The 26,654-nt window shown below is 50.8% G+C and overlaps 1 pseudogene; it reads right to left on the bottom strand.

Moving 5' to 3' along the window:
• Nucleotides 1–618: 618 nt before the first annotated feature.
• On the bottom strand, nucleotides 619–15,574 carry LOC136523519 (protein DETOXIFICATION 34-like; annotated as a pseudogene).
• Nucleotides 15,575–26,654: the final 11,080 nt, after the last annotated feature.

Here is a 26,654-nt window from a genome sequence, read left to right as displayed (position 1 = left end):
GTGCAATATATATATATATATATATAATTACTATCCTGTAGCTGGCTACAGAATAACTTATTCTGTAGCCACTTTGAGTTATGATAATTACTATGTTAATTTACGAGATTATAGTAACTCCTTACTAAGTGGTTTAATATAACGTTATGGTAAATATCACCGTGTGTTATAGTAACCCAACTATCGTAAATATGTATTGACATTATGGTAAATTAGTATATAAAATTATAGTAAATGGAGGTGGCTACAGAATAACTTATTTTGTAGCCGGCTACTAAATAGCCTCTACAATGTCAATACATATTTACGATAGTTGGGTTACTATAACACATGGGGATATTTACCATAACGTTATATTAAACCACTTAGTAAGGAGTTACTATAATCTCGTAAATTAACATAGTAATTATCATAACTCAAAGTGGCTACAGAATAAGTTATTCTGTAGCCAGCTACAGGATAGTAGTTCTATATATATATATATATATATATATATATATATATACACATGGTGAATTTGATTAAGAAAAAGAAACAGGGAGTTTGAGATGATCGAACTGCATGCGATGAGAGAGGCTACCGAATCAGAGGAGTAACCTCCCATGGCTTATTTCGTGGTCACTCCTGCAGCCTGCTTTTTAACTCAGGACAATTGGCAACCAAGTCCATGGCCGTATTCACCTCATCCCGTGGGATCTTATTCCACAGCATGGAGGTCCTGCATTAAGAATAGTTGCTGAATAATGAATAATGATTGACGGACAGACATGGTATTATCAGTTAATCAGTCGATCTGAATTGAATCTTCTGTTTCGTACTAGAATCGATGAAAGTTGCGGGAAGACTAAAGAAGGGAGGAGACGATGGTAGGCCTGTAGGGTAGGTGACCTGGGTTGATCGACGTGCGTTTCGTGGAGGAATTCCTGCAATCTGGCAAAGTGGGGGCTGGGCAAGACACGCTCATCGTCGAAGGTTGTAGCGAAGTCTGCGGCCTTGGGGCCTCCGCCGCCGCCGCCGGCGGCGGCGGCGGTCAGGTCCTTGTGGGTAGGAGTAGGAACAAAGTGCTGCAGGTAGCCGTCCGGCTCGTCCCACCGCCCCCACCTCAGTAGTGCTTCATATGGTGCGCGTCGAAGAAGACGCCAGTTGCTTTCGATCTCCAGCCTAATAATAAAATAGAGTTAAATACATCGGCGACCTTTAAACTTGTAACGTTATGCTATTTAGGGCCACGAACTCTCAGGATCCATACCTTTTTAGAGGTGCCGACTAGACTAATTTTTTACAAAAAAACACCCTGCTATTTAAACCATAATGCAAACGAACTAACAAAGCACCCTTGTCTCCGGGAGGAACTGGAGCTGGAGGAGCAGCGGCTGCGGTTGGAGGTGCGGCGCCAGGGCTTCGCGGGACTTGTCTCCGCTGTCAACAGCCTCTCCAGCGCCATCCACGAGCTCGTCTCCGACCACCGCAGCAGCGACTCCGCCTCCCGGTAACTGTCCGGCCGGCAACGGTTGATGTAGGCCACGACGGCCTGCCAGCCGCCGCCCACAGCGACGCCCGAGATGATGGGCTGGACGCTGTTGAGCACCATGGTGACAGCCAGCAGGTAGGCGATGCTGGACACGGCCTTCTGCAGGTGCCTGTCGCCGGTGAAGATGACCGGGAACTGCTCCCGGGTCGCAAGCACGAGCACCATGGCCAGCAGCCCGAACGCCAGCGACTGCTCCAGCACCACCATCAGCGCGTACATGCTCGCACGGGGCCGCCCGGACCCGAGCTCGTTGGACACGCGCACGCTGCATGCATGGACCATCCATGGATGGCAATTAATGGCTGTTGAGTTTCTTTCTGAAATGAAATTTGTGTTAATTACCTGATGGCCGCACTGAGGCCGATGAACAGCATCCCCTCCCACCCGTTGATGTTCATGCTGCTCGATGGCCGCGCTGAGCTCCGTCCACCCGTCCCGGCACCATCCCGACGTAGGCCACCTGCGCGAGCGAGGTGAGCCATGACGACACGTCGTAGGCGAGCGCGGCCCCGCGGCGACGCCCCATCCGAGCACGGACACGTACAGCGGCATGAGCAGCGCGGCGGAGGCGGCGAGCACGATCCACGACCGCTGCATGTAGACGCCCAGCATGGCCACCTGGCCCGCCCCGAACGCCTGCCCGCACAGCGTCTCCAGCGCGCTGCCCATCCCGAGGAGGAAGCCGAAGGAGAAGTTGGAAATGACGGAGAGGCCGATAGCCATCGCGGACAGCTCGCGGTTGCCGATGTGGCGCGCGAAGATCTGCGTCGTGGAGTTGGTGCTGTACAGGCAGATGATGTTGAAGGCGATGGGAGCGCCGATCGCCCACAGCCGCCGCGACTCCTCCCACTAGGAGAGAAACAGGCTGAACTTCCGGTTCTCAACCCCCTTCAGTCCTGGTTTTGAAACTCGAGCACGAATCCAGGACTAAAGACCTCTCCTTTAGTCATGGTTTCGTGCCCGGGACTAAAGATAATCTTTAGTCCCGGTTGGTAATACCAACCGGGGCTAAAGAGGCCTCCCGGCTTGACCACGTGGGTCGGCCCTTTAGTCCCGGTTGGTATTACCAACCAGGACTAAAAGTTTTTTTTTTCTATTTTCAATTGATATCAATTCGTTTTGGTTTTCGAATACGCTGTGAAACTTGCGAACTCTCAACGGTGCTGCATGATGTCCTTGTATGGCATCAACCTATCTGATTTCACTCCTTTGTATCTGCAATCTTCAGATAGATCAAATTGTTTCAGGCAGAGTGAAAAGCCACTACCACCATCAGATGGATCAATTCTCAGACCTTGCTGTGAATGCACATGACAATTGCGGAAAGAACCGAAAGTGACAAATCAGATGGAGTGATTCAGAAATTGGCACAAAATATTTGAGTTATACAACGGCTAAACAATTTCTGACAAGCACAACTAGAACACACCAACCAAACACAGCTATTGTACTATCAAGTATCACCGTTGAGAGTTCGGATAAGATTTAGGGAACATTGTGCCAATCTAGACAGTGAATATAGAAACCTATTTCCCAGCGAGTCCATCCACGGGGCACCGTCACTGCAGTCGCTCGCCGCCGGGTCTGGTCTCCCCGCCACCAGATCAGGCCTTACGACCACCGGATCCGGCCACCCTGGCACCGGATTTGGCCTCACGGCCACCGGATCCGGCATCTCCGCAGCTCGCAGGTCCGTAGCTCCTGCACCGATGGCTCCGCCCTCCACTGGATCTCGCCCTCCTAGGTGGAGCCACGCGCTGTTGAGGAGCCGTGGGAGAGAGGGACGCCGTGAGGTACCCCTGATCCGGTGGAGATGGAGGAAGGGGCCGGGGTTTGCCCCGCGCCCGGCGTGCCTCCACCACCGCATCGGTAGAAAGGGAGGAGGGGGCCTGGGGCCGCACGGCGCCCAGATCCACTAGAGAGGGAGGAGGGGGCTGGGGGTCGCCCCGCACCTGGCGTGCCACCACTGCCGCCGTGCCGGAGGAGAGGGAGGAGGGGGCCGCTGCTCGCTCTAGAGGGAGAGGAGTGAGGGAGGGAGAGGAGTGAGAGAGGGAGGGAGAGACGGAGGAAGAGGAGGGATGCGCTGTGTGATTGAGGGAGAGGAGATGGGGGGAGGGAGGCTGACGGGTGAGTGTTTTTGTTAGGAAGAGGCGAGCCAAGATGGATGTGAGTGGCCGTCCACTATTAACCGAGGTGAGGGGACCTTTAGTCCCGGTTGGAGACAGAAACCGGGACTAAAGGTCCCTTTCTAGTTTCAGACGGAGCCTCCAGTCGGGAGTAGACTTTTACTCCCGGTTGGAGGGACCAACCGGGAGTAAAAGTTAACCTTTAGTCCCGGTTGATAGATCCAACCGGGACTAAAGGTCCTGTCGGTGCAGAAAGTGACCAACTAGTAAATATTTGTAGTTTTGCTATACGTTATGATCGGAGGTGGCCTAGCACTCAATGACACATGATTTATACTGGTTCAGGCAACGTGCCCTACGTCCAGTCGGGGTCGGTCGGTGACTTTATTCCCGAGCCTAGGTGCTCGAAGTCTGTAGTGGGGTTACAAACGAGAAGGAGAAAGGAGGGGGTGTACAAGAGGTTCGGTCGGCTCCGACCGGAAGGGTCACGGTCAGAACTGGGTGGTCCTATGGTTGGGAGTGTTGATGTCGATCTAGTGAGTCTGAACTTGAAGAAGTCGATCTCCCCCCTAGGAGGGAGCACACCCCCTTTTATAGATGAAGGGGATGGCTTTACAGGTGAGAGGGGGAGAGTACAGATATTTCTAAGTCTTGCTGCCTACGGTGATGTAAACTAGATAATGGTTGACGCCCCCTAATACTATCGATGTCGTTGTAGGATGTTAAATGTGCACGAGAGGTCGAGCTATCTTCTTCAGGTAGGATGACGCTGGTACCTGCAAAATACTTCTTGATGCCTAGTGGCATGTGAGGAGCCGTGCTATGTTCACCCGGTATGGCAAATCCTGGAGCCCATACCGCGATCGATGTCTAGAGACACGTGGGGGCTTACCATATGGGAGTTTCTAGCGCCCCCTACAATACTTTGTGTCAGGGTGGCTGCAGAGCACTATTTCATGTAGGGTATGGTCCCTGGTACAGTGGTGTTGACTTGTGAGCCATGCCTTGCCTTTCTCCGCACGCCTTCTGGTTCTTTCCAAGCGGGCGTCCCTGGTCGGATGGTCCCCAGTCGGTTCTGGCACGCCAGTCGGAGAATAGTGATGGCGGTGTTTTTCTATGAATCCCGGTTGGAGACACGAGGTCGGAGTCGAAGGCGTTCCTCGAGTCAGGCTTTCCGAGTGGAGGCCGTGCGGAGGCAGCCGGGGCCTGACGCTAGTGCTCTGATCGGAGAGGCCGTTCGGAGCTGGCCTGAGCCTGAGCTAGTGCTTCGGTCGGAGAGATGGGCCAAAGGCGGCCTAGGCCTGAAGCGAGTGCTCCGGTCTGTGGAGTTTAGACCCTCAGGCCGGTCTAGAAGAAAGAAATGCTATTTTCCTAGGTCGAGCCCTGGCGTGGAAGCCAGTCTCCGAGGGACCCCGGGTTTATGAACCCGACAGGAGCCCCCGAGCCCTCGGGCGATTCGGGCAGAATCGTCCAGGGGATTTTTGTCTTGACAACGGGTGCGCGTGAGCGCACCCACGGGTGTAGCCCCCGAGCCCCAGGCGGTTCGGGCCGAACCGGTTGGGGGTGCTGTCTCAGCAGGCGTGTATGCATGTTTTTTAGTTTGAGATAGAATTTTGTTTAACCATGGCGTCGTTGTGCAGCCGAGGTGTTTTTAAGCGCGGAGATTGGATTGAGACAGGACTTGTTGATCCCGGCGTCGGTGCGCGCCGGGGATCGAGTGAGGAAGTTTTTAGTTTTTTGAAACAAACCCTGACGTCGATGCGCGCTATGGATGGAGACAACTTAGTCTTGGATGCAACAGAGTTTGATCTTTGGCATCGGTGCACGCCATGGGATCAGGTAAGGTGGAGTCGCGGGTAGTCCTAGGTGTCGGTGCTCGTCGTGGACCGAGAGAGTTAGTTTTGGTTAATTCAGAAAGCCGTTACGTGAGTTTAGGAGTCGCGGTCCCAGGAGCCGTAGCCGGATGTCGCCGATCCTGTCGACGCGAGTTAAGGAGTCACGGTCCCAATCCATAGCCGGATGTCGCCTATCCCATCGATGCGAGTTAAGGAGTCGTGGTCCCAAGCCATAGCCGGATGTCGCCTATCCCGTCGACGCGAGTTCGGAGTCGCGGTCCCATGGCATTTAAACCCCCGAGCCTTGTCGGGCCTTCATGGGGGCTATGAGTCATTTTTGCGCTACCCCATCCGCTTCCTCACAACCTGAGGGGCTCGCCTATCCCGATCGCTCGGGCTCGAAGACTAGCTCGGTGAGCTCGCTAACGGGTGTGATCGAGTGGAATCTGGGTCCGTCGTTCATGACGGGTCGGCATAGCCCTCTTGTGGCATTCCACTACTCCTTTACCTACAACCCGGCAGATGCCTAGGTCATTCTGGAGACCGACCCGGGTGGCCTGACGGCCTCCCCTCGATGGAGATTCTATGGGTCTGGCGAGAGGTTTAGGATCGAACGAGAAGGTTGATATGACCCGGTTTGCCAGACCGGGCAAAGGCCGCACGGTGCTCATCTACGGTTTTCTCCCCTGCTCTGTTTGGTTGCTCATATCGAATGAGGCAAGCCACCACTTCATGGCGCAACATGGAGCATTTTGATGCATTTCGCTGCACGTGCGATGCTTAGTTCCTGAGCCCCCGGGCGGTTCATGCCCTAACCGTCCGGGGGGTTCAGGCGTATGAGATGAATGCATGTATGGATGTATGAATGATTTGTAATGAAATAGAGGGGCTTTGATGGTGTTTTACCTTGAAGACTGGAGTGACTGGGTTCGAAGAGCTCTAGTCAGAAACGCCTGTCTGAGACCTGCGCTCGTCAATCATGGGTTAGCCCTTGTGTGAACAATTTTGTATTTTAAAGAACACATGCTCACCTTGATGTCCTGAGAGATGGGGTTCGGAGAGCTTCAGTCAGAAATGTCCGACCGGGACCCATGCTTGTCATTCAAGATGGAGTCGGCATGGCCCGCATGGGACACCCCTTCGCTTCCTACCTGTATCTCAGGTGCTTATCCTAAGTGAATCGATCGACTCAAGAGGCCGGTTGATCTCTCCTGGGTGACTCGATCGACTTAGGGAGGTCTAGTGGTCTCTTCTGGTGGAGATTCCTCACTCTTTCTTTCTTCTTCTTTCTCACCAAGAGTGCATGTACGCTGCCGTGGTTCCTAAGTGAGAGGGAGAGTGAGTGAGGGGGAGGACTTACGGATCCTTTGGCGAACCCGAAGCATGATGTCGGATTGGAGGTGAATGTCGCCTCGGTCTTGGTCGAGCCGGATGCCGTGTCATCGGGAAGTGAGCAGCTCGAGCCTTCGTCGGTTGCACCATCGTTTGATGTCACCGGGCCGGCCCAGTAGCATGTAAAAATGATAGTAGTTTAGTGGGAGCAGATAGTTTTAAATTTGTGGGGGAAGCCCCCGTATAAAACGTTCGTGTGTTTTAACAGTTATAATGGTATTTTGTTTTCTATGATGGAGTCACTTCGTTCGGGGAAGCATGTTCCCTTTCGTTCCTTAGTTTCCCCTTAGCATAATTTTGTTTTAAATTTCTTTCTTTTTTGTACCTGCCCGTTTGTTCCGTAGGTCGCCACTTCATGAGCCCAGGGCGTGGCCCACGAGGCTCGGTCGGTTGTACCCGTAGGAAATGGCGGGGTGCAATCAATCGGAATATTCTAAAGCAAAGTTACGTAAGGCAAAACAAAAGAACAAACTACCCTTCCATTAGGGTAGGAAGGAATTTCTCCATACAATAGTAAACAAAACAGAGAGGTAGTACTCAATATTTGTATATCTATGGAGCCCCCGAGTGACCTGGGTTGAAAGCGTTCGGGTGGGGGCGCTCTTACAGGAGCATGTGCTTTAATCGAAGGTGTTTAGACTGATTTCTAAGGGAAAAAACGACGTAGCTGTTCAATGTTCCAAGTGTTGTTAAGAACATTGCCGTTGTTGTCCTCCAGTCGGTAGGTGCCCGATCGGATTACTTCGGTTACCGTATAGGGTCCCTCCCAGGGTGGAGAGAGCTTGTGTTTTTCCTTCATTGATTGGGTCCTTCGTAGCACGAGATCACCGACTTCGAGAATCCTTCCTCTGATCTTCCTTTTGTGGTACCTGTGGAGGGTTTGTTGATAGCGAGCGGAGCGGATGATGGTTGTCTCGTGGGCCTCTTCGAGCAGGTCGACTGCATCTTGTTGAGCCACCACGGCTCGGTCGCGGTCGAAAGCTTTTACTCTCGGTGCGCCGTGGTCGAGGTCAGAGGGCAACACCGCTTCTGCTCCGTAGGCCAAGAAGAAAGGCGTGAATCTCGTGGATCAGTTTGGGATTGTTCTTAGGCTCCAGAGGATCGCTGGGACCTCTGCAACCCACCGCCCGGTGTGTTTGTTGAGTCAGTCGAAAATGCGTGTCTTGAGTCCTTGGAGGACCATGCCGTTGGTGCGTTCGACCTGACCGTTAGTTCATGGATGTCCGACCGAAGCCCAATTGATTTTGATGCCGTATCCATTGCTGAAGTCTTGGAACTTCTTTCTGGTGAAGTTAGTTCCGTGGTCCGTGATAATATAGTTAGGAACGCCGAATCGGTAGATGATGTCGAGGAAGAATTTGACCGCCTCTTCTGAGCAGAGATTGGTGATGGGCTTGGCTTCTATCCATTTGGTAAACTTGTCGACTGCTATGAGTAGGTGAGTAAAACTGCCTGGACCTTTCTTGAGAGGTCCTACCATGTTGAGGCCCCAGACCGCGAATGGCCAGGTGATTAGGATGGTTTGGAGCTCTTGTGCTGGTAAATGTGTTTGTCGAGCATAGAACTAGCATCCTTCGCACCTGCGGACGACCTCCTCCGCATCTCGTAGCATGGTGGGCTAGTAAAAACCTTGGCGAAAGGTTTTTCTGACCAGGGACCTTGGGGCCGCATGATGCCCGTAGATCACGGAATGGACCTCGAGGAAGATCTATTTTCCTCGGCTGGCGGGAACACACTTCATGAGCACTCCTGACGGACTCCATTTGTAGAGTTCATTACCGAGCACGACGAAGGTCTTGGCGCATCGAGCGATTCATCGGGCTTCGGTTCTTTCAGGTGGGAGAACCTCCTCGAGGAGGTAGGCGAGTAGCGGTGCTCGCTAATCGGTTTGATCGAGTGCCAATACAGCGACGTCCACGGGTGACGTTGTTATAGAGGTACAGGGGTTAGAGCCCCCGAGCACCGGCTGGCTGTCGGGGTGTGTCTGGGTCGGACCTTCCAGGATGCGGGCGGACGGCTCGTGGGCATCATTGATGAAGACTTTGCTCGGGGATGGATCTCGCCTGGTGGCCAGTTTTGCGAGGAAATCGGTGGCGTCGTTCTCCCTTTGAGGGGCGTGATGCAGTTCGATTCCCTAGAATTTGTCCTTGAGCTTACGCACCTCTTGGCAGTATGTTGTCATGAGGGGACTTTTGCAGGAGGATTCCTTCATGACCTGATCAATGACTAGTTTCTAGTTGCCGCGGATGTAGAGTCGCGTAGCGCCGAGCTCGATGGCGATGCATAGTTCGTTGATAAGGGCCTCATATTCTGCGGCGTTGTTTGAAGCCAAAAAGTGGAGGTGGATGGCATAGCGGAGCCTACTCCCATCTGGGGAGATCAGAACCACTACAGCCCCTAAGCTGGGCACCATTATGGACCCGTTGAAGTATATTGTCCAGTACTCGTGGGAGACGTCCTGGGCTGGTAGCTGGACCTTCGTCCATTCAGCGACAAAGTCCGCAAGAGCCTGAGACTTAATTGCTGTGCGGGGGGGGGGTATACCTGATGTCATGGCCCATGAGTTCAAGGGCCCACTTAGAGATTCGTACCGCGGCGTCACGATTACGGATGATGTCTCCGAGTGGGTATGAAGTGACGACTGTGACTTCGTGGTCGGTGAAGTAGTGTAGGAGCTTCCTGGCGGCCATTAGCACAGCGTATAGGAGTTTCTGCACCTAGGGGTACCGAACCTTGGGGTCCGTAAGTACTTCCCCGATGAAGTACACGGGTCGCTGTACCTTGAGCTGGCGTCCTGGTTCCTCCCTTTCAACGACCAGGGCCGCACTCACCACATGGTTACTTGCCGTGACATAAAGGAGGAGGGGTTCTCCCTGTTCGAGAACAACGAGGATCAGACTTGACGTTAGGGATGTTTTGAGGCTTTCGAGAGCCTGCTGGGCTTCCTCAGTCTAGACAAAGGTGTCCGTCTTTTTGAGGAGCTTGTAAAGTGGCAGCCCCCATTCGCCGAGCCAGGAGATGAAGCGACTAAGGGTGGCCAGGCAGCCGATGAGCCTTTGTATGCCTTTCACATTGCGTATGGGACCCATGTTGGAGATGGCTGCGATTTTTTCGGGGTTGGCTTTGATGCCACGCTCGGATACGATGTATCCAAGCAGCTTTCCCCTTAGAACCCTGAAAACACATTTTTCGGGATTTAGCTTGATGTTGAACCTTCGGAGGTTCGCGGACGTTGCGGTCAAGTTTGCGATCAGGTCGCAAGCTCGAGCTATTTTGACCACTATGTCATCAGCATAGACGGCGATTGTTGGTTTCAACCGTTCAGCCTGGTTAGCCTAATTAGGCGGGTCGATTTGGTCGGCGAAGCATCACTGCATGCACCTTTGGTAGGTGGTGCCAGCATTCTTCAGACCGAAAGGCATGGTTATGTAGCAGTACGAACCATATGGAGTGATGAACGAGGTTGCGAGCTGATCAAAGTCTTTCATCGTAATCTGGTGATAGCCTGAGTAGACATCCAGAAAGGAGAGGATCTCACAACCTGAAGTGGAGTCAATTATCTGGTCTATGCGTGGTAAAGGAAAGTGGTCCTTCAGACACGCTTTATTAAGTCCGATGTAATCGACGCACATTCTCCACTTCCCAGTCTTCTTTTTGACAAGGACGGGATTGGCGAGCCAGTCGGAGTGGAAAACCTCCCTGATGAATCTAGCTGCCAGGAGCTTGGTGATCTCTTCGCCTATGGCCCTACGCCTTTCGTCGTCGAAATGACGTAGGCGTTGCTTGGCGGGCCTTGAGCCCAGGATAAGGCATAGCGCGTGCTTGGCGACTTCGCATGGTATCCCTGGCATATCAGAAGGCTACCATGCGAAGACATCATGATTGTCGTGTAGGAAGTCGACGAGCTCACATTCCTATTGGGCTAGGAGCTAGGTCCCGATTCGCACCGTCTTGGCTGGGTTGGTGGGATCAATACCCACCGCCTTGGTTTCCTCAAGCAGGCGAAAGGCCATCGAGGAGGTTGGTTTGTTGCAGTCTAGGACTGTAGGGGTTGACGACTCCCCAAGCTGCAGGAGCTTGGACGAGTTGACAACCGCGGTGGCGAGCTCGTAGTGCTCACGGTCACACTCGAAGGCGTGTGAAAAGGTGCTACTCACTGTGATGATACCATTTGGTCCCGACATCTTTAGCTTGAGGTAGGTGTAGTTGGGGATCGCCATGAATCTTGCATAGCATGGCCGCCCCAAAATGGCGTGGTAGGACCCCAGAAAGTCAACCACTTCGAAGGTGAGGACCTCCGAGCGGAAGTTGGCTCAGCCGCCGAACGTGACGGGTAGATCGATCTGTTCGAGCGGGTATGCCTGTGCTCCTGAGATTACCCCATGGAAGGGGGAGCCTGCTGGGCGGAGCTCTAATCGGGGGATGCGCATGGCATCGAGGGTGTCGACGTACAGGATGTTGAGATCGCTGCCCCCATCCATTAGCACCTTGGTGAGGTGCTTCTTGCAGACAATGGGGTCAACGACGAGCGGGTAGCGTCCTGGTCTCGCGACATAGGAGGGATGGTCCCTCTGATCAAAGGTGATTGGGGATTCCGACCAGCTAAGAAAAGAGGGGACGGCCATTTCGGCGGCGCACGCCTTCCTGTAGCATACCTCGTGCTGGCGTTTGGACTAGATGGCATCGGATCCACCAAAGATCATGATGCACTCCTCGAGTTTAGGGAAACCATCCCCGTCCTTGCCTGCCGTGCCATCCCTCCTGACTACTGGCTCCTTGTCGTCCCCCTCCTTTAGCGCGCTGTCCTGTCGGAGGAAACATTTGAGGAGGTCGCACTCCTTGTAGAGGTGTTTGATGGGATAGGCGTGATTGGGGCACGGACCATCCATGAGTTAGTTGAAGTGGTCAGGCAGTCCCTGTTGGGGCTGCCTAGATGCACGATCAGCTGCGGCGATCAATGTGGTGTTGTCCGTCCGGTGCCGATCCTTCCTGTTCTTTTTGCCCCTCTGAGTGGAGGGGCCTTCGTCTGGATCCGCGCGCTTGGGCTTGCCTTTGTCATGGCCTCCGCTAAAGACTGCTCTGACTGCCTCCTCGCTAGAGGCATGGTTGGTGGCGACGTCGAGCAGATCGCGGGTGGTGCAGAGTTTTAGGCATCCAAGCTTGTGGATCAGGGACTCACAGTTTGTCCCGAAGAGGAAAGCGCTGATGACGTCTGCGTCGACGACATCAGGGAGGGAGTTACAACGTTGGGAAAACCTATGGATGTAATCCCGCAGGGATTCACTGGGCTCCTGCTGGCAGCTCTTGAGGTCCCAGGAGTTTCCCGATGGACGTACGTCCCCTGGAAATTCCCGACGAAGACCCTCTTGAGGTCTGTCCAGTTGCGGATACTGTCGTGTGGAAGGAATTCGAGCCATGCCCGAACATGCTCCCCTACGCAAATGGGAAGATATTGGATGATGAAAAAGTCATCATCCACTCCTCTGGCTCGACAGGCGAGCCAGAAGTCTTTAAGCCAAATGCCTAGGTTTGTCTCCCCGGTGTATTTAGTGATGTTGGTGGGAGGCCAGAAACGCTGCGGAAACAGCGCTCTCTGGATGCGCTGGCTGAAGGCCCGTGGCCCCGTGCCCTCAGGGCTAGGGCTCCGGTCATCTGGCCGGCGATCACGCCTAGGGCGCGTTTCTCCGCTTTCCTCGATGATTCGGCCAGGGTCCGTGTCGCCTGCTGCCGTATGGTGGACGTCGTTACTGTGTCGGGCTCGACGACGGTTGCTAGCGACGCTACGAGCGTCCTGGTATGGTCGGTGTGGAGCAGGCACCTGGTTGGACCGTGGCGTGGCCGCCACTCCCCGAGCTGAGCGTGCCAGCTGCGGCGGCGAGCGAATGGATTGATTCGGCTGGTGCGTCCCCATCCCCCCAGTGGGGAGAGAGGGCAAGGGTCGGAGTCACGATGCAGAGCTTTCGCCTATTGGACGACGGTGGCCTCTACTAGAACCCGGAGGTTCCAGTAGACTTCCCACTCCTAAGGGTCGACGGGCTCAGGAACACCATGGAGAAGCATTGCTGCAGTAGCGATATTCTGGCCGGCCCAGGCGAATTGTGGGATATCGTTCCCCTCGTTCGCGATGTCGTGCTGAACCTGATGAGCGCGACCCCGGGCGCCACCTGCCGGGTCGGGCGCGTGGGGCGCAACGTGCTGTCCTGATGGCACCGGTGCAAGCGGTGGCTGATTCTGCCGTTGTTGTCGTAATTCCTCAGTGTGTGCTTGCATGGACACGAGGGCTCCTGCACGCGGGTCCGAAGGGGTGTGAGTTTGCATAGACTCTGTGACCACCGGCGGTCATCCTGGAGCGTCTGCCATAGTGCATTCCCGGGACAGACAGTGGCGGGGCGCCACGTCACCGATGCTGGAACCGTCGCTCTCGCCATCACCATCTGGGAGTTTGTGGGAAATGGTAGGGATGCAACCTACCACTCCCGCGAACTCGGACGTGAGGGGGGATGGTGCCGGCATCCTTCGGAGCCCCCGAGTGTATGCGTCCGTGGAGAACGCGAGGCCGTAGGGGAACTGATCGTATGGCGTTTGTGGCGTGGGCGGTTCATTCCCTCTGGGTGATTGGTGAGAGATAGGAAATAAGGAGCGAGTAGTAGTACGCATATTACTTACAGCGGGGTTTGAGCAGAGAGTTTGCTCGGAATGAAGCGCAGATGCCGCGCCGTCGAAGTCGCGCATCCCTGAGTCGATGGAGGACGTCCCTCCGACGGGTGCCGGGTCGCGAGCCTCCTCGCGGAGGTGGAGTACGCTGAGCCGTTCGGTGACAAAGTCTAGGCTCCCGTAGCAGAAGGCCTGGAGCGGCTCGAAGACGTGTGGAACCCGCATCCCGGCGGGCGAGGGTGCGGGGAACTCCAGCGAGCCGAAATGAATCGTATCGCCTGAGCCCGCCACGTCGGGGGTGACGGAAAAATGGGCCATCCGATGACCAAAAGAGTGTTGAACGTACAGCGTATTCCCCATGGACGGCGCCAACTGTCGGTGCAGAAAGTGACCAACTAGTAAATATTTATAGTTTTGCTGTACGTTATGATCGGAGGTGGCCTATCACTCAATGACACAGGATTTATACTGGTTCAGGCAACGTGCCCTACGTCCAGTCGGGGTCGGTCGGTGACTTTATTCCCGAGCCCAGGTGCTTGAAGTCTGTAGTGGGGTTACAAATGAGAAGGATAAAGGGGGGGGTACAAGAGGTTCGGTCGGCTCCGACCGGAAGGGTCGCGGTCGGAACTAGGTGGTCCTGCGGTTGGAAGTGTTGATGTCGATCTAGTGAGTCTGAGCTTGAAGAAGTCGATCTCCCCCCTAGGAGGGAGCGCATCCCCTTTTATAGATGAAGGGGATGGCTTTATAGGTAAGAGGGGGAGAGTATAGATATTTCTAAGTCTTGCTGCCTACGGTGATGTAAACTGGATAATGGTTGACGCCCCCTAATACTGTCGATGTTGCTGTAGGATGTCAGATGTGCACGGGAGGTCGAGCTATCTTCTTCAGGAAGGATGACGCCGGTACCTGCAAAATACTTCTTGATGCCTAGTGGCATGTGAGGAGCCGCGCTATGTTCACCTGGTATGGCAAATCCTGGAGCCCATACCGCGATCGATGTCCAGAGACACGCGGGGGGCTTACCATATGGGAGTTTCTAGGGGCCCCTACAATACTTTGTGTCAGGGTGGCTGCAGAGCACTGTTTCGTGCAGGGTATGGTCCCTGGTACAGTGGTGTTGACTTGTGAGCCATGTCTTGCCTTTCTCCGCACGTCTTCTGGTTTTGTCCGAGCGGGCGTCCCTGGTCGGATGGTCCCCAGTCAGTTCTGGCGCGCTAGTCGGAGAATAGTGACGGCGGTGTTTTTCTATGAATCCCGGTTGGAGACACGGGGTCGGAGTCAGAGGCGTTCCTCGGGTCAGGCTTTCTGAGTGGAGGCCGTGCGGAGGCAGCCGGGGCCTGACGCTAGCGCTCCAATCGGAGAGGCCGTTCGGAGCTGGCCTGAGCCTGAGCTAGTGCTCTGGTCGGAGAGATGGGCCGAAGGCAGCCTGGGTCTGAAGCGAGTGCTCCGGTCTGTTGAGTTTAGACCCTCGGGCCGGTCCAGAAGAAAGAAAGGCCGTTTTCCTGGGCCGAGCCCTGGCGTGGAAGCCGGTCCCCGAGGGACCCCGGGTTTATGAACCCGACAGGTCCCCTGCAGCAAAAGCCTGTCGTAGTAGGCGTTGGGCAGGGACCTTTAGTCCCTGGCGGATCTACAAACCGGGACTAAAGGTCTCTCTAGTCCCAGACGCAAAAAATACTGAGACTAAAGCCAAATTTCGAGCTGGATCAAAGGTCGTTTCTCTACTTGTGTCCACGAACAGCACCCACGCGGCGCGCGGGGACCGCACCGCCTGCGCGTCCCGTGTCGAGCCGGTGGTGGCGGAGACGAGCGTGCCGGCCTCGTCGTTGTCGCACACCGCTACCACCATGTCGGGAGGTGGGTCCTTGGGGGGCGCGGCCGGTGGTGGCGGGGGCAATGCCGCCAGGATGTCGCGGGCTACGCCTGGCATGGGGGCTGCTGGTGTGGGCGACTCCCGTGAGCGCCACCACCGCTGGCGCGTCCTGTGCGTTGGTGGCGACGAGCGCGCTGGCCTCGTCCTCGCACACCGCTACCACCATGTCGACTGCGGGAGGCGGCGGCGGGTCTTTGGGCGTGGGGTGCCGGGGGAAATGCCAGGATGGCACAGGCTGCTGGTGTAGAGCAGGCGCTCCGTGTAGCTCATGGCGGAGGGTGCGGGATGGTGAGCTGGGGGTGGCGGGGCGCCGCGCCGCGCGCGGTGGGCGGTGGTGCTGCCACGTCCTCTCGCTCCCGTTTGCCTTTCTTGGCGTCTTTGGTTTTCTTAGCCTCTATAAAACCTGAATGCATGCGTGCGCGAATCTGAATGGATATACGGCGATCAGTCCACGACGATCAGTTCGTTTGCATTATGGTTTAAATAGCAGGGTGTTTTTTTTGTAAAAATTTAGCCTAGTCATCATCTCCTGAAGAGGTATTGACCTGTAGTGCACCATTTAACAAGTTCAGGGGATTTCGATTTTAAGAGTTCATGGACTTAAGTGGCACAACGCTACAAGCTTAAGGGCCGTCAGTATTTAACTCAATAAAATATAAGCAAATTAATTAAGCGATCGGTAAGCACCAAGCAGTCGAATCGAATAAAAACAACAATCAGGGTGGATCGTCGCAAGGCATTTGGATCCTACGTACTACTAATTGACACCATACCCTAGATTAGAACCGGTACATGCATATGCTGGTAAAGGAAACGGCAAACGTACTCGTGGGAAACGGCGTCGATGCCGTGGCTCTTGAGGAAGTAAAGCATTCGGCGGAATCGAAGCCGCAACCCGCAAGGCCACAGGCCGCTTGTATAGTCGTCGACCGGACGTCGCCGCATCGCCGTCACGTTGTGTCGATCGCCGCCGGTGTTCCCTAGATGTGTTGCCTTCTCGTTTGGCGCACGGCACGGGTGGAGAGGAGTCCGTTGGAAGGGAAAGATTTCTCTTTTGAATATGATTGGCGAGTGAGGCCCGTTCAGTTAACTCAGAAACCGGCTCGTTCGACTTATTTTTTCAGCCGGAATATTATTTTTCTCTGACAACAATTCAGGCAGAACAGTAGTTTCAGCAAACCGAACGAGGCCTGAGTCGATTAGGGATCGAGGTCGGAGGGTGGATACGGGGCAACAGGCCAAGCAGTATTGGGCCAAAGAGGAAACGAAAAAACAAGAGTCATATCATAATCACAAAGGAAAAGGTCATAATACTACGAGACCAAAAGGCTAACTGAAATATTCTCTTAAAAAAAAGCTAACTAAAATATTTGGAAGTTTCTAAAAAAAACTAAAATATTTGGAAATCATGAAAAATATATCTAGAAGCTTCTAGAAAATATATTTAGCTCTAGAAAAATAGAAAAACTATTCAAAAATTCAGAAAATCCCAATACATGAAACTTTTTACAATAAAAATATGAGATGCAATGCAACCAATATGAATGCAACATACAAATTAATGTTGAATACATTCATGCTTTGTTGACCTCATGTTTTTATTGTGGAGAGATTTTAAAACATGTTTAGATATCTATTACTCCCTCAATTTCAAATTGTAAATCCTTCGGGCTTTTCTAAATGCGTAGCTTTTACTACGCAACTAGACCTCCTTCTCAGCACCCCATCTCCTCCCCCCTTCTCTCTCTTTCGACTGAGCCGGCTCAAGCCATGGTGCACATTCCTTCTCCCTTGTTCAATAATATTGCAATCAATTGTGCTCTAACGTCTGCTATTACCGCGCAATTACCCCTCCCTTTCCTCTTTTCCTCGTCTCATCAATCGCGAGCAAAATCCCAACTACCAGTAATGATTGTCCAAGCTTCATGGCCCGGTCCCTCCCTTGCCTTTTCCCTATTTAGTCAGCCTAGGAGCACCCCACACACACACTACCACCACTCCGCCTCTCATTGTGGCCCCTTGCCCGCTCCAAAGCCGACACCTAGCTTCACCGCCACCATTACCAAGTTCTACACAAGGGTGCGATCTCCCTCATCCGGTCATCTTTGCGGCTTCCGTTGGACTCTATAGTTTTTGCATGGTCACACCGCTTCCACCAGACCACTCCACACACCTCCTCACTACTCCAACAGGCAGCTTCGCCGATGCATTCGCCATTACCGAGGCTCGGGCCATCCATCATCTATCTCCACACCAAAGCCATCCGCCGCTTCTGTCGCTCCTTCTCGGTATCACAAAAATGCACCAAGCACACCTAAAATCTCCTTTTTACTCGACCTATGGCCGCAAGTGGCCATTCCCTGAGCGCAGAGGGCACGATGGGAGAAAGGGAAGAACCTGTGGGTTAAATGAGTCATGGGCAAAATCGTCTATTCCCCCTCTTCTCTCTCCCATACCTTAGATTTAATATTTTAATGAGTGCGGTGTCTTGTGGCAAATGACCACGATTTTCATAATGGTACCTAGCAAATATTGAAGTTGGCGGTGTAAAATAGGCAATTCATTTAAGTTGGATGTCCTGTAGCAAAATTTGCCTATAATTAAATCTAAGTATCTAGGAAAGTCTAAATGACTTACCATGGAGGGAGTAGAATGTTTGAGGTTTTTCATATTTTTTAGATATTTTTCTATTTTTCTATGGCTAAATCTAATTTCTAGAAGATATATATGTATATGTATATTAGTATGTATAATGTATATATATTTTCATGAGCTACAAACGGAATGCATTTAACATTAACCAAAATCGGAATGCACTACACGATTATGTCAAAAGCGATTGGAGTCTGGGGATTTCAAATGATGATGTTGTGAAAAGCCAAGCATGTCTTTTTCTTTACATTTACCATTGGCTTAACAGAGATTGAAGCTCTGAAGCATCATTGGGTAATGGGTAACGCTGTAACGGTGCCGGTGCCTAGTAAATCAGCAGCATATTGTTTTTGATCGACAGGTGTCAGGGACATGGGGTGCACAGGCACCATGCAGGGTGCACCAAAATTTTGTTAGTTAGTTGACTAATGCTGATCATATAACAGAAGGAAATTGCGTGTTGTTTGAGTGGTGCACAACCTTCATTTTGATGCTAATACGAGATTATTGCTGGATCCAGCAACGACAAATTCCAAGACGACAAAATTGACAGCATCAGATAGAGCTAACTAAGAATTGATTATGCTTTGCTAGCATGTGTATGCATTTTAGCTAGAGTTTTTTCGAACTGTAAACTGATATGGGGTCCATGCATCAGTCACAATTAGTTGTGTGATTTAGGGCGCCCATTAGGTGGAGTCAACTAGTGAAGGTGCTGTGTCTCGGTGCTACCTTCCCTATCGTGATTTCATTGAAGTTAATTACTCCCTGAGGAAGCATGTCCGATGATGGGACTGCGCAATTTGTATTGAAATGAACCAAATTCCTTTAAATTCAAAAGAACTTCAACTAATTTCTATTGGTTTGTTATCCCATAGCTATACCTGCTAGAGTGCTAGTACACAGAAACTCAGGCCAGTAGTATATTCACTAGTATTTAACCTTGAGAACCTTTGCAAGGGCAGTCTCAACACATGATATCTATAAACAGTATCTATGCTGTCATATCATCCTGAGGCATGAAAGATTTTTCTGTGACAAGTGTATCATATATAATAGGTTATACTATTCAGCTAGCGGGCTGCAACGGGTACGTGCTTTTTTTCCCGAGAAAACTACGGTAGGCGATTGCCAACCTACACTTGTCATTAATAATGTGTGGCAAATCTATTTTTTCTCGAATACGCAAAAGCTTTGCGTATCATTGTATTAGGTAGAATTTAGGCAAACATACAATGCGCTTGTATCGAGCGCCGCAGGAGGTTAACCTAACACAGCCGTAGCCGGACCGTCTAGCAAAAGACCTCTAGACTCGATATTACATTAAAGGAAGCAACCAATACCTACACAATGGTGCGATCTAGGAGGTGGCCTTGCGTCTTCGCGACTGCCTGGACACAGCTGGGAAGAGCTCGTCAAGCGCTTCGGCCTCGGACGCAGACAGATCGCCACCTGTCGATACGGGACCTACAGGATACCCCGCAAGGAAGAGAGGGGGTCTAGTTCAATTAGGATTCCTCCCATGTAATCCTAGTAGTAGTATTATTCAGTAATCCTACTAGGAACCCTCATTGTAAACCGACTAGGACTCTGGCCTCCTGACTATATAAAAGAGGACAGGGCTCCTTAGATCGGAGAGTTTTAGAAGAGAGTTCGACAGAACAACAATTGTACGACACTTTACCATCAATCCAACGCAAAGGCTAAAGCCGGCTGGACGTAGGGCTATTACTCGATCAACGATCGAGGGCCCGAACCAGGATAAATCGACTGTCTCTTGCATTTACCGTCGAGTTCTACATACGTCGAAGCCCGAACATACTGCCCCGGGTACCCTCGTGCAGGCTATCGGTGGTAAAACATCGACAGCTGGCACGCCAGGTAGGGGCTTTCGGCGACATTGCATCCGAGAGCTCGATGAACCTCGACAACATGATCTTCTCAACGGGATCAACCTTCATCTTCGGTTCATGGATCTGTGAGGCGGACGACAATGGCAAGCTTCAAGGCCGTCTCCTCGAAGATTCGGATCATCATGAAGAATTTTCTATTTCGACGACTACGACAGATCAGCTCGCCAGAAGATTCGCGCAGTTCATAATATCCGATTCAAATCAGATTTTGCGGCTTTACGAACCTGACTCAAATTCGAGTTCCGCTTCCGAGACGAAGTCTTGTCCGAGTTCTTTCAGAAAACCAAGTTCTTTTCCGACAAGGCTCCGGAACACGACATCAACCTATCAACAATACAACTCGGAGCACACTCAGAGTACTCTAAAGAAGACGGGACCTTTTTCTGTTCGGACTCCACAACATGGCAACGATTTATCAGGCACAGTTCGAAAGATCCTTCAATCCAGTGCTTGGAATACCACTGACAGGAGCTTAGGAAGGTCTCGTGCTAACTATAATGTCTCAAGACTATATCGTCCACTGGCCAGGTTTCATTCCTGAGGATAGCGGTACCCGACTAGTTGGCACAACGGCAACAGCAATTCTTCCCTACCAAGAAGGAGATTCGATCTGCGATGTTGAAACCTCTACTGAAGTTATCAACAACTGCGACAGCAAGGAAAACAGCACCAATGACAGAGCAATTCATGCACGAGAAGTGTTCATGGTTTGCCGTCCTCGATCACCATTGGTCCCCCCAGAAGCACCCGACATTAGGTCATCAGACGAATCTGAGTCCAACATATCACCCTTTATCCAGGGGTATGATGGTGAGACCGAAAGTCAGAAACAAGCCAGAGAAAGAAGAAACAAATTAAAACAAGGACGCCAACACCGTGCCAAGCAACGAAAGGAGGCTTGGGTCAGATATGAGTCAGATTTGGCTGAGTACAATAGAAGAAAATCAGAACAAGAAGTCGAAGAGAGACGTGCGGCGAATACACCCTACGATAGCATCCGAGAAGCACTAGAAGAACTCAGAGCAACTACACATCCCAGCGAAAGACAGGAACAACTCCAGGATTTTTTCCGGCCAGCAGTTCAAAAGACGCACGACGAAAGAACCCGCTCAAGACCACCTGCCAAGTCAACGTCTCACGAGCAGAAAGGTCAATGTCGAAGGAAGTCCGCTTTTATGAGACTTGGACCAAGTGGAAGTCACAACAGAGAAAGTAGAAGGGACCATAGTCAAAATTACCGAGTTGAACAACCAAGAAAGACCAGAAGCAGGGCGCCTGCCCAGACAGCCTCGCAGAACTTTTCTCACCGAAACAACAGTTGGCAGGAAGGAGGTGCAGAATCAGAATACCAAGAACCCGGAACGCACGATAGATTCCCCTGTTTCGCAAACAGACTAGCTTCAATACGACTACCTCACAAGTTCAAACCGTCCAACCACTCTAAGTATGATGGCAAGACTAAACCAAGGCAGTGGCTCAGGATATACTCGCAATCGATTGAACTAGCCGGGGGAGACGACGATATCAAGACCTTGTTCTTTCCCATGGCCCTCAAAACCATGCCCCTCTAATGGTTCGACAAATTAAATCCAGGATCAATCAGAAATTGGGAGGACTTGCAAAGAGCTTTCTGTGAAAATTTCGCGGGTATCATTACACACCCAATCACCCACGTAGAATTAAAAGGACTCAACCAGAAAGGAGGTGAAAGTCTCAGAGATTACTATCGACGATTTGGTGAACTACGTGCTCAAGTACATGACATCACTAAATGAGAAGTAATCGAAGCTTTCTCTCATGGAATCATGGCTAGGTGGCAATTTTAGGGCTTCTGCAAGGAAAACCTGAGAAGCAATGAAGAATTCAGATGGACAATAGAAAAGATGATTACTGCAGAAGAGAAGACACGAGAAAGGTTCCCGGATAGAAACAACCGAGACAACCCGGACAAGCAAAATCATCGAAACAACAGACATCAGGAAAGAAAACGTGGACCAGACAACACAGTAGCAATGGCTGACAAATCAAAGAAGTTTTCAAAACCCAGAAGGTATGACGACATTGAAAACATGCGTTGCATCTTACACCCCAATGGAAAGCACACCATCGGAAATTGCTACACCTTCAACGAACGATACACAAGGAAAGATAGCAAGGGAAACACTAAAGAAGACAGTCAGAAAAAAAGAAGAAGACAACCATGAAGACAAGGGATTCCAAAAATCCAGGGGAACGGTAGCAGTGATCTTCGCCGGGGCCCCAGATTCTAGAAGCAAGCATCAAGAAAAGTTAGCTCTACAAACCATCATGGCAGCAGAGCCGGCTACTCCAAGATATCTCAATTGGTCACAATATCCAATCCAGTTTTCAAGAGAAGACCAATGGACTAGCATAGGAAACGCAGGCCATTACCCACTGGTTTTAGACCCAACTATTGCCGGTATGACTGTCACCAAAGTACTAATCGACGGGGGAGCTGGACTCAACATCATCTTTTCAGAAACACTAAGGAAGATGGGACTACAACTCACAGAGATGATCACACCAACAAGTACACCTTTTTATGGCATAGTACCTGGCAAGGCAGCCATGCCACTTGGACAAATTACTCTACTAGTTACTTTTGGGACTCCCTTGAATTACCTTACAGAGTTCATCGAGTTTGAGGTTGCAGACTTTGAATCATCATATCACGCAATCCTCGGACGACCAGCACTAGCAAAATTCATGGCGATACCGCATTACCCGTACTTACTACTTAAAATGCCAGGACCCAATGGAGTCCTTTCCCTTCGAAGTGACTTGAAGCGCGCTTTTGACTGCGACGTTCAAGCGATCCAAATTGCAGCCAAAGCACAAGACGCCAATGGCAGAAAAGAAATAGCTACTATTGCCGCAGAAATGAGCCCAGAAGAGCTAGAGATACCAGCTAAAAAGCCCAATATCCTCGCACCACCAAAAGAAGCCGACGTCAAGCAAATCGACCTGGGCACTGGCGATACCTCCAAAACGGCAACCATCAGCTTCCACCTCTCGGCAAAATAGAAACTCACGCTCACCAACTTTCTTCGGGACAACAAAGATATCTTCGCTTGGAAGCCGGCCGACATGCAAGGTGTCCCAAGGGACTTGGCTGAGCATGGAATCGATGTCAACGAAGGCTCCAAGCCTGTAAAGCAACGGCTACGATGATTCTCACCCGATAAGAAGGCAGCAATTAAAAAGGAAATCACAAAATTGATGGCAGCTGGATTCATCAGAGAAATCCTTCATCCAGATTGGCTTGCAAACCCGGTTCTAGTGCAAAAGAAAAACACGGATGAGTGGCGCATGTGCGTCGACTACACAGATCTCGACAAACACTGCCCAAAAGATCCTTTCGGGCTACCACGCATTGATCAGATAGTTGATTCAACAGCAGGATCTGCCTTATTATCTTTTCTTGATTGCTATTCAGGGTATCACCAGATCGCACTAAAAGAATAAGACCAGAGCAAGACATCTTTCATCACTCCGTTCGGAGCCTATTGTTACAAGACCATGTCATTTGGACTAAAGAATGCTGGTGCAACTTACCAAAGAGCTATCCAAACGTGCCTTGGTGATCAGATCGACAAAAACATAGGAGCATACGTGGATGACGTGGTAGTAAAAACAAAGAACCCAGATACACTAATTGAAGACTTAAAGCAAACCTTTAAAAACCTGAAAAGGTGGAGGTGGAAATTGAACCCAAACAAGTGCGTATTCGGAGTTCCTTCAGGACAATTACTCAGATTCTTGGTCAGTCATCGCGGAATCAAAGCAAGCGCCAAGCAAATTCGAGCCATAACAGAGATGGACCCTCCTCGAAGCATTAAAGATGTGCAGAAACTAATAGGCTGCATGGCGGCCCTCAATCGTTTCATATCAAGACTCGGCGAAAAGAGGTTACATTTCTTTAAACTACTAAAGAAGACAGACAAGTTCGAGTGGACAAAAGAAGCCGATGAAGCTTTCCAAAGACTTAAGGAATACCTTACCTCCTCGCCTGTCCTCACACCTCCAAAGAAAGATGAAGACTTGATGTTTTATATTGCGGCAACTTCTACCATGATCAGCACGGTGATAGTCGTAGAAAGGGAAGAAGAAGGGCGCGTGTATAAAGTACAACGCCCTGTATACTACATCAGCAAAGTACTGTCAGAATCAAAGATCCGGTACCCACATGTACAAAAACTACTCTACGCCCTACTGATCACTTTGCGCAAGCTTCGCCACTATTTCGAAAGCCACAAGATTACCGTGGTGACAGATTTCCCACTCGGAGACATCCTACATAATAAAGACGCAACGGGATGCATATCTAAGTGGGCAGTTGAGCTTGGTGCTCTCAATGTCGATTTCACCTCACGCAAGGCAATCAAATCTCAAGCCCTTGCCGATTTTGTTGCCAAGTGGACAGAGATTCAACAACCTATGTCAAACACCATCTTTGACCACTGGAAGATGTACTTTGATGGATCACTCAAACTAGGCGGAGCCAGTGCAGGCGTTCTCCTCATTTCTCTAGATGGAAAACAACTCAAGTATGTCCTTCAGATATTATGGCAAGCTACAAACAATGAAGCAGAATATGAAGCCCTCATCCACGGGCTTCGAGTGGCAATTACCCTCGAAATCAAGAGATTACTCGTATACGGTGATTCAGCAGTGGTCATCAACCAAGTAAACAAAGATTGGGATTGCACCAAAGAAAACATGGGTGCTTACTGCGCTGAAATACGAAAACTTGAAAAACATTTTCAAGGACTAGAAATTCTACATGTCCTGCGCGATTCAAATATTGCAGCAGATGTCCTCGCCAAGCTCGGATCAGACAGGGCGAAGGTCCCACCCGGTGTATTCATAGAAGAGTTATCAGCTCCCTCTATCAAATAACCCGGTGAGATAACCCCTGAAATCCCGGCTAATGGCGCTCAGATCTTGGTAATCAACACTTCATGGAGCCAAGTTTTCATTGACTATATCAAAGAGAATAAATTGCTAGCAGATAAAGCAGAGGCTACCCGAGTTGTTCGCAGAAGCAAAAACTACGTCCTAGTGGGGGACAAGCTTTACAGAAGAGCCGCATCATCAGGAGTACTCCTAAAATGTGTCTCATTTGAAGAAGGCAAAGAGATCCTAGAGGAAATACACTCAGGTTGCTGTGGAAATCATGCTGCTTCAAGAACACTAGTAGGCAAGGCATTTCGCATCGGATTCTACTGGCCAACCGCTTTGAAAGACGCAGAAGAACTTGTCAGAAAATGCAAAGGTTGTCAAATGTTCGCAAGACAAGCTCATGTGCCAGCTCACAATCTCATCTACATCCCACCCGCTTGGCCTTTCTCCTGCTGGGGGCTAGATCAAGTAGGACCTCTCAAGAAAGTAAAGGGCGGTTTCAAGTACATCTTTGTAGCAATTGACAAGTTCACCAAGTGGATCGAATACAAACCACTCGCAAAATACAGCGCAGCAAAAGCAGTCGAGTTCATCCAAGACATTATGCACCACTTCGGCATGCCCAATCGAATCATCACAGATTTGGGTTCTCCCTTCACAGCTACAGAGTTCAAAAGTTGGGCACAGGATTGTGGCTTCAGCATAGATTACACATCAGTCGCACATCTAGAAGCCAACGGATAGGTAGAAAGGGCTAATGGACTCATACTAGCCGGATTAAAACCAAGGTTGTATGAAGAACTAGTGGACTATGGATCCAAATGGATTGAAGAATTACCCAAAGTAGTATGGGGAATACAAACTCAAATAAGCAGAGCCACCGGATACTCACCTTTCTTCCTAGTCTACGGATCAGAGGCCGTACTACCTGCCGACTTGATCTGGACATCACCAAGGATAGAACAATACGACGAAGGGGAAGCAGAACACACCCGAAGATTAGAACTCGACAGTACAGAAGAAGTCAGAGTAAACGCTACCCTTCAATCAGCAAGATACCTCCAAGGATTAAGACGCCACTACAACAAGAATATCAAGCCTCGATCACTACAAGTCGGAGACCTAGTGCTAAGAAGAATACAAAAAACTGATGGACGCCATAAATTACTCAGTCCATGGGAAGGTCCTTTTATTGTCTCAAAAGTCACTGGACCAGGCACGTACAAGTTAATAACTAAAGATGGGAAAGAAGTCAGCAATACATGGCACATCAGCCAACTAAGAAGATTCTACTCATGAAAACAGTTCAAGGAAGAATACATGTACAAACCACAAGATATCAACGTTCACGGCCAATAAAGATGGTGTTCCTCGACAACATATGTATTATGGCTTGTCAAACGATCATGATCAATAAAGATGGTTTATTGACAACACATGTCTGGCTTTCCCCGAGTTGTTTCTTAAAAAGCAAAATGGCTGAAAATACGCCTGAGCATCCCGGCCAAGAGCAAAATAGCTGAAAAGATGCTTGAGCCCACCGATGAGGGTAGCTAACAAGCTAACACCCGAAACAAAAAGCAAAATGGCTGAAAATACTGAGCATCCCGGCCGAGAGCAAAATAGCTGAAAAGATGCTTGAGCCCGTCGATGAGGGTAGCTAATAAGCTAACACCCGAAACAAAAAGCAAAATGGCTAAAAATACGCCTGAGCATCCCGGCCAAGAGCAAAATAGCTAAAAAGATGCTTGAGCCCGC

The sequence above is a fragment of the Miscanthus floridulus genome, chromosome 18, assembly GCF_019320115.1.
Source record: "Miscanthus floridulus cultivar M001 chromosome 18, ASM1932011v1, whole genome shotgun sequence".
Lineage (NCBI taxonomy): Eukaryota > Viridiplantae > Streptophyta > Magnoliopsida > Poales > Poaceae > Miscanthus > Miscanthus floridulus.
Note: the sequence above shows the minus strand (reverse complement) of the source record. Positions and strands in the feature narration are given on the sequence as shown.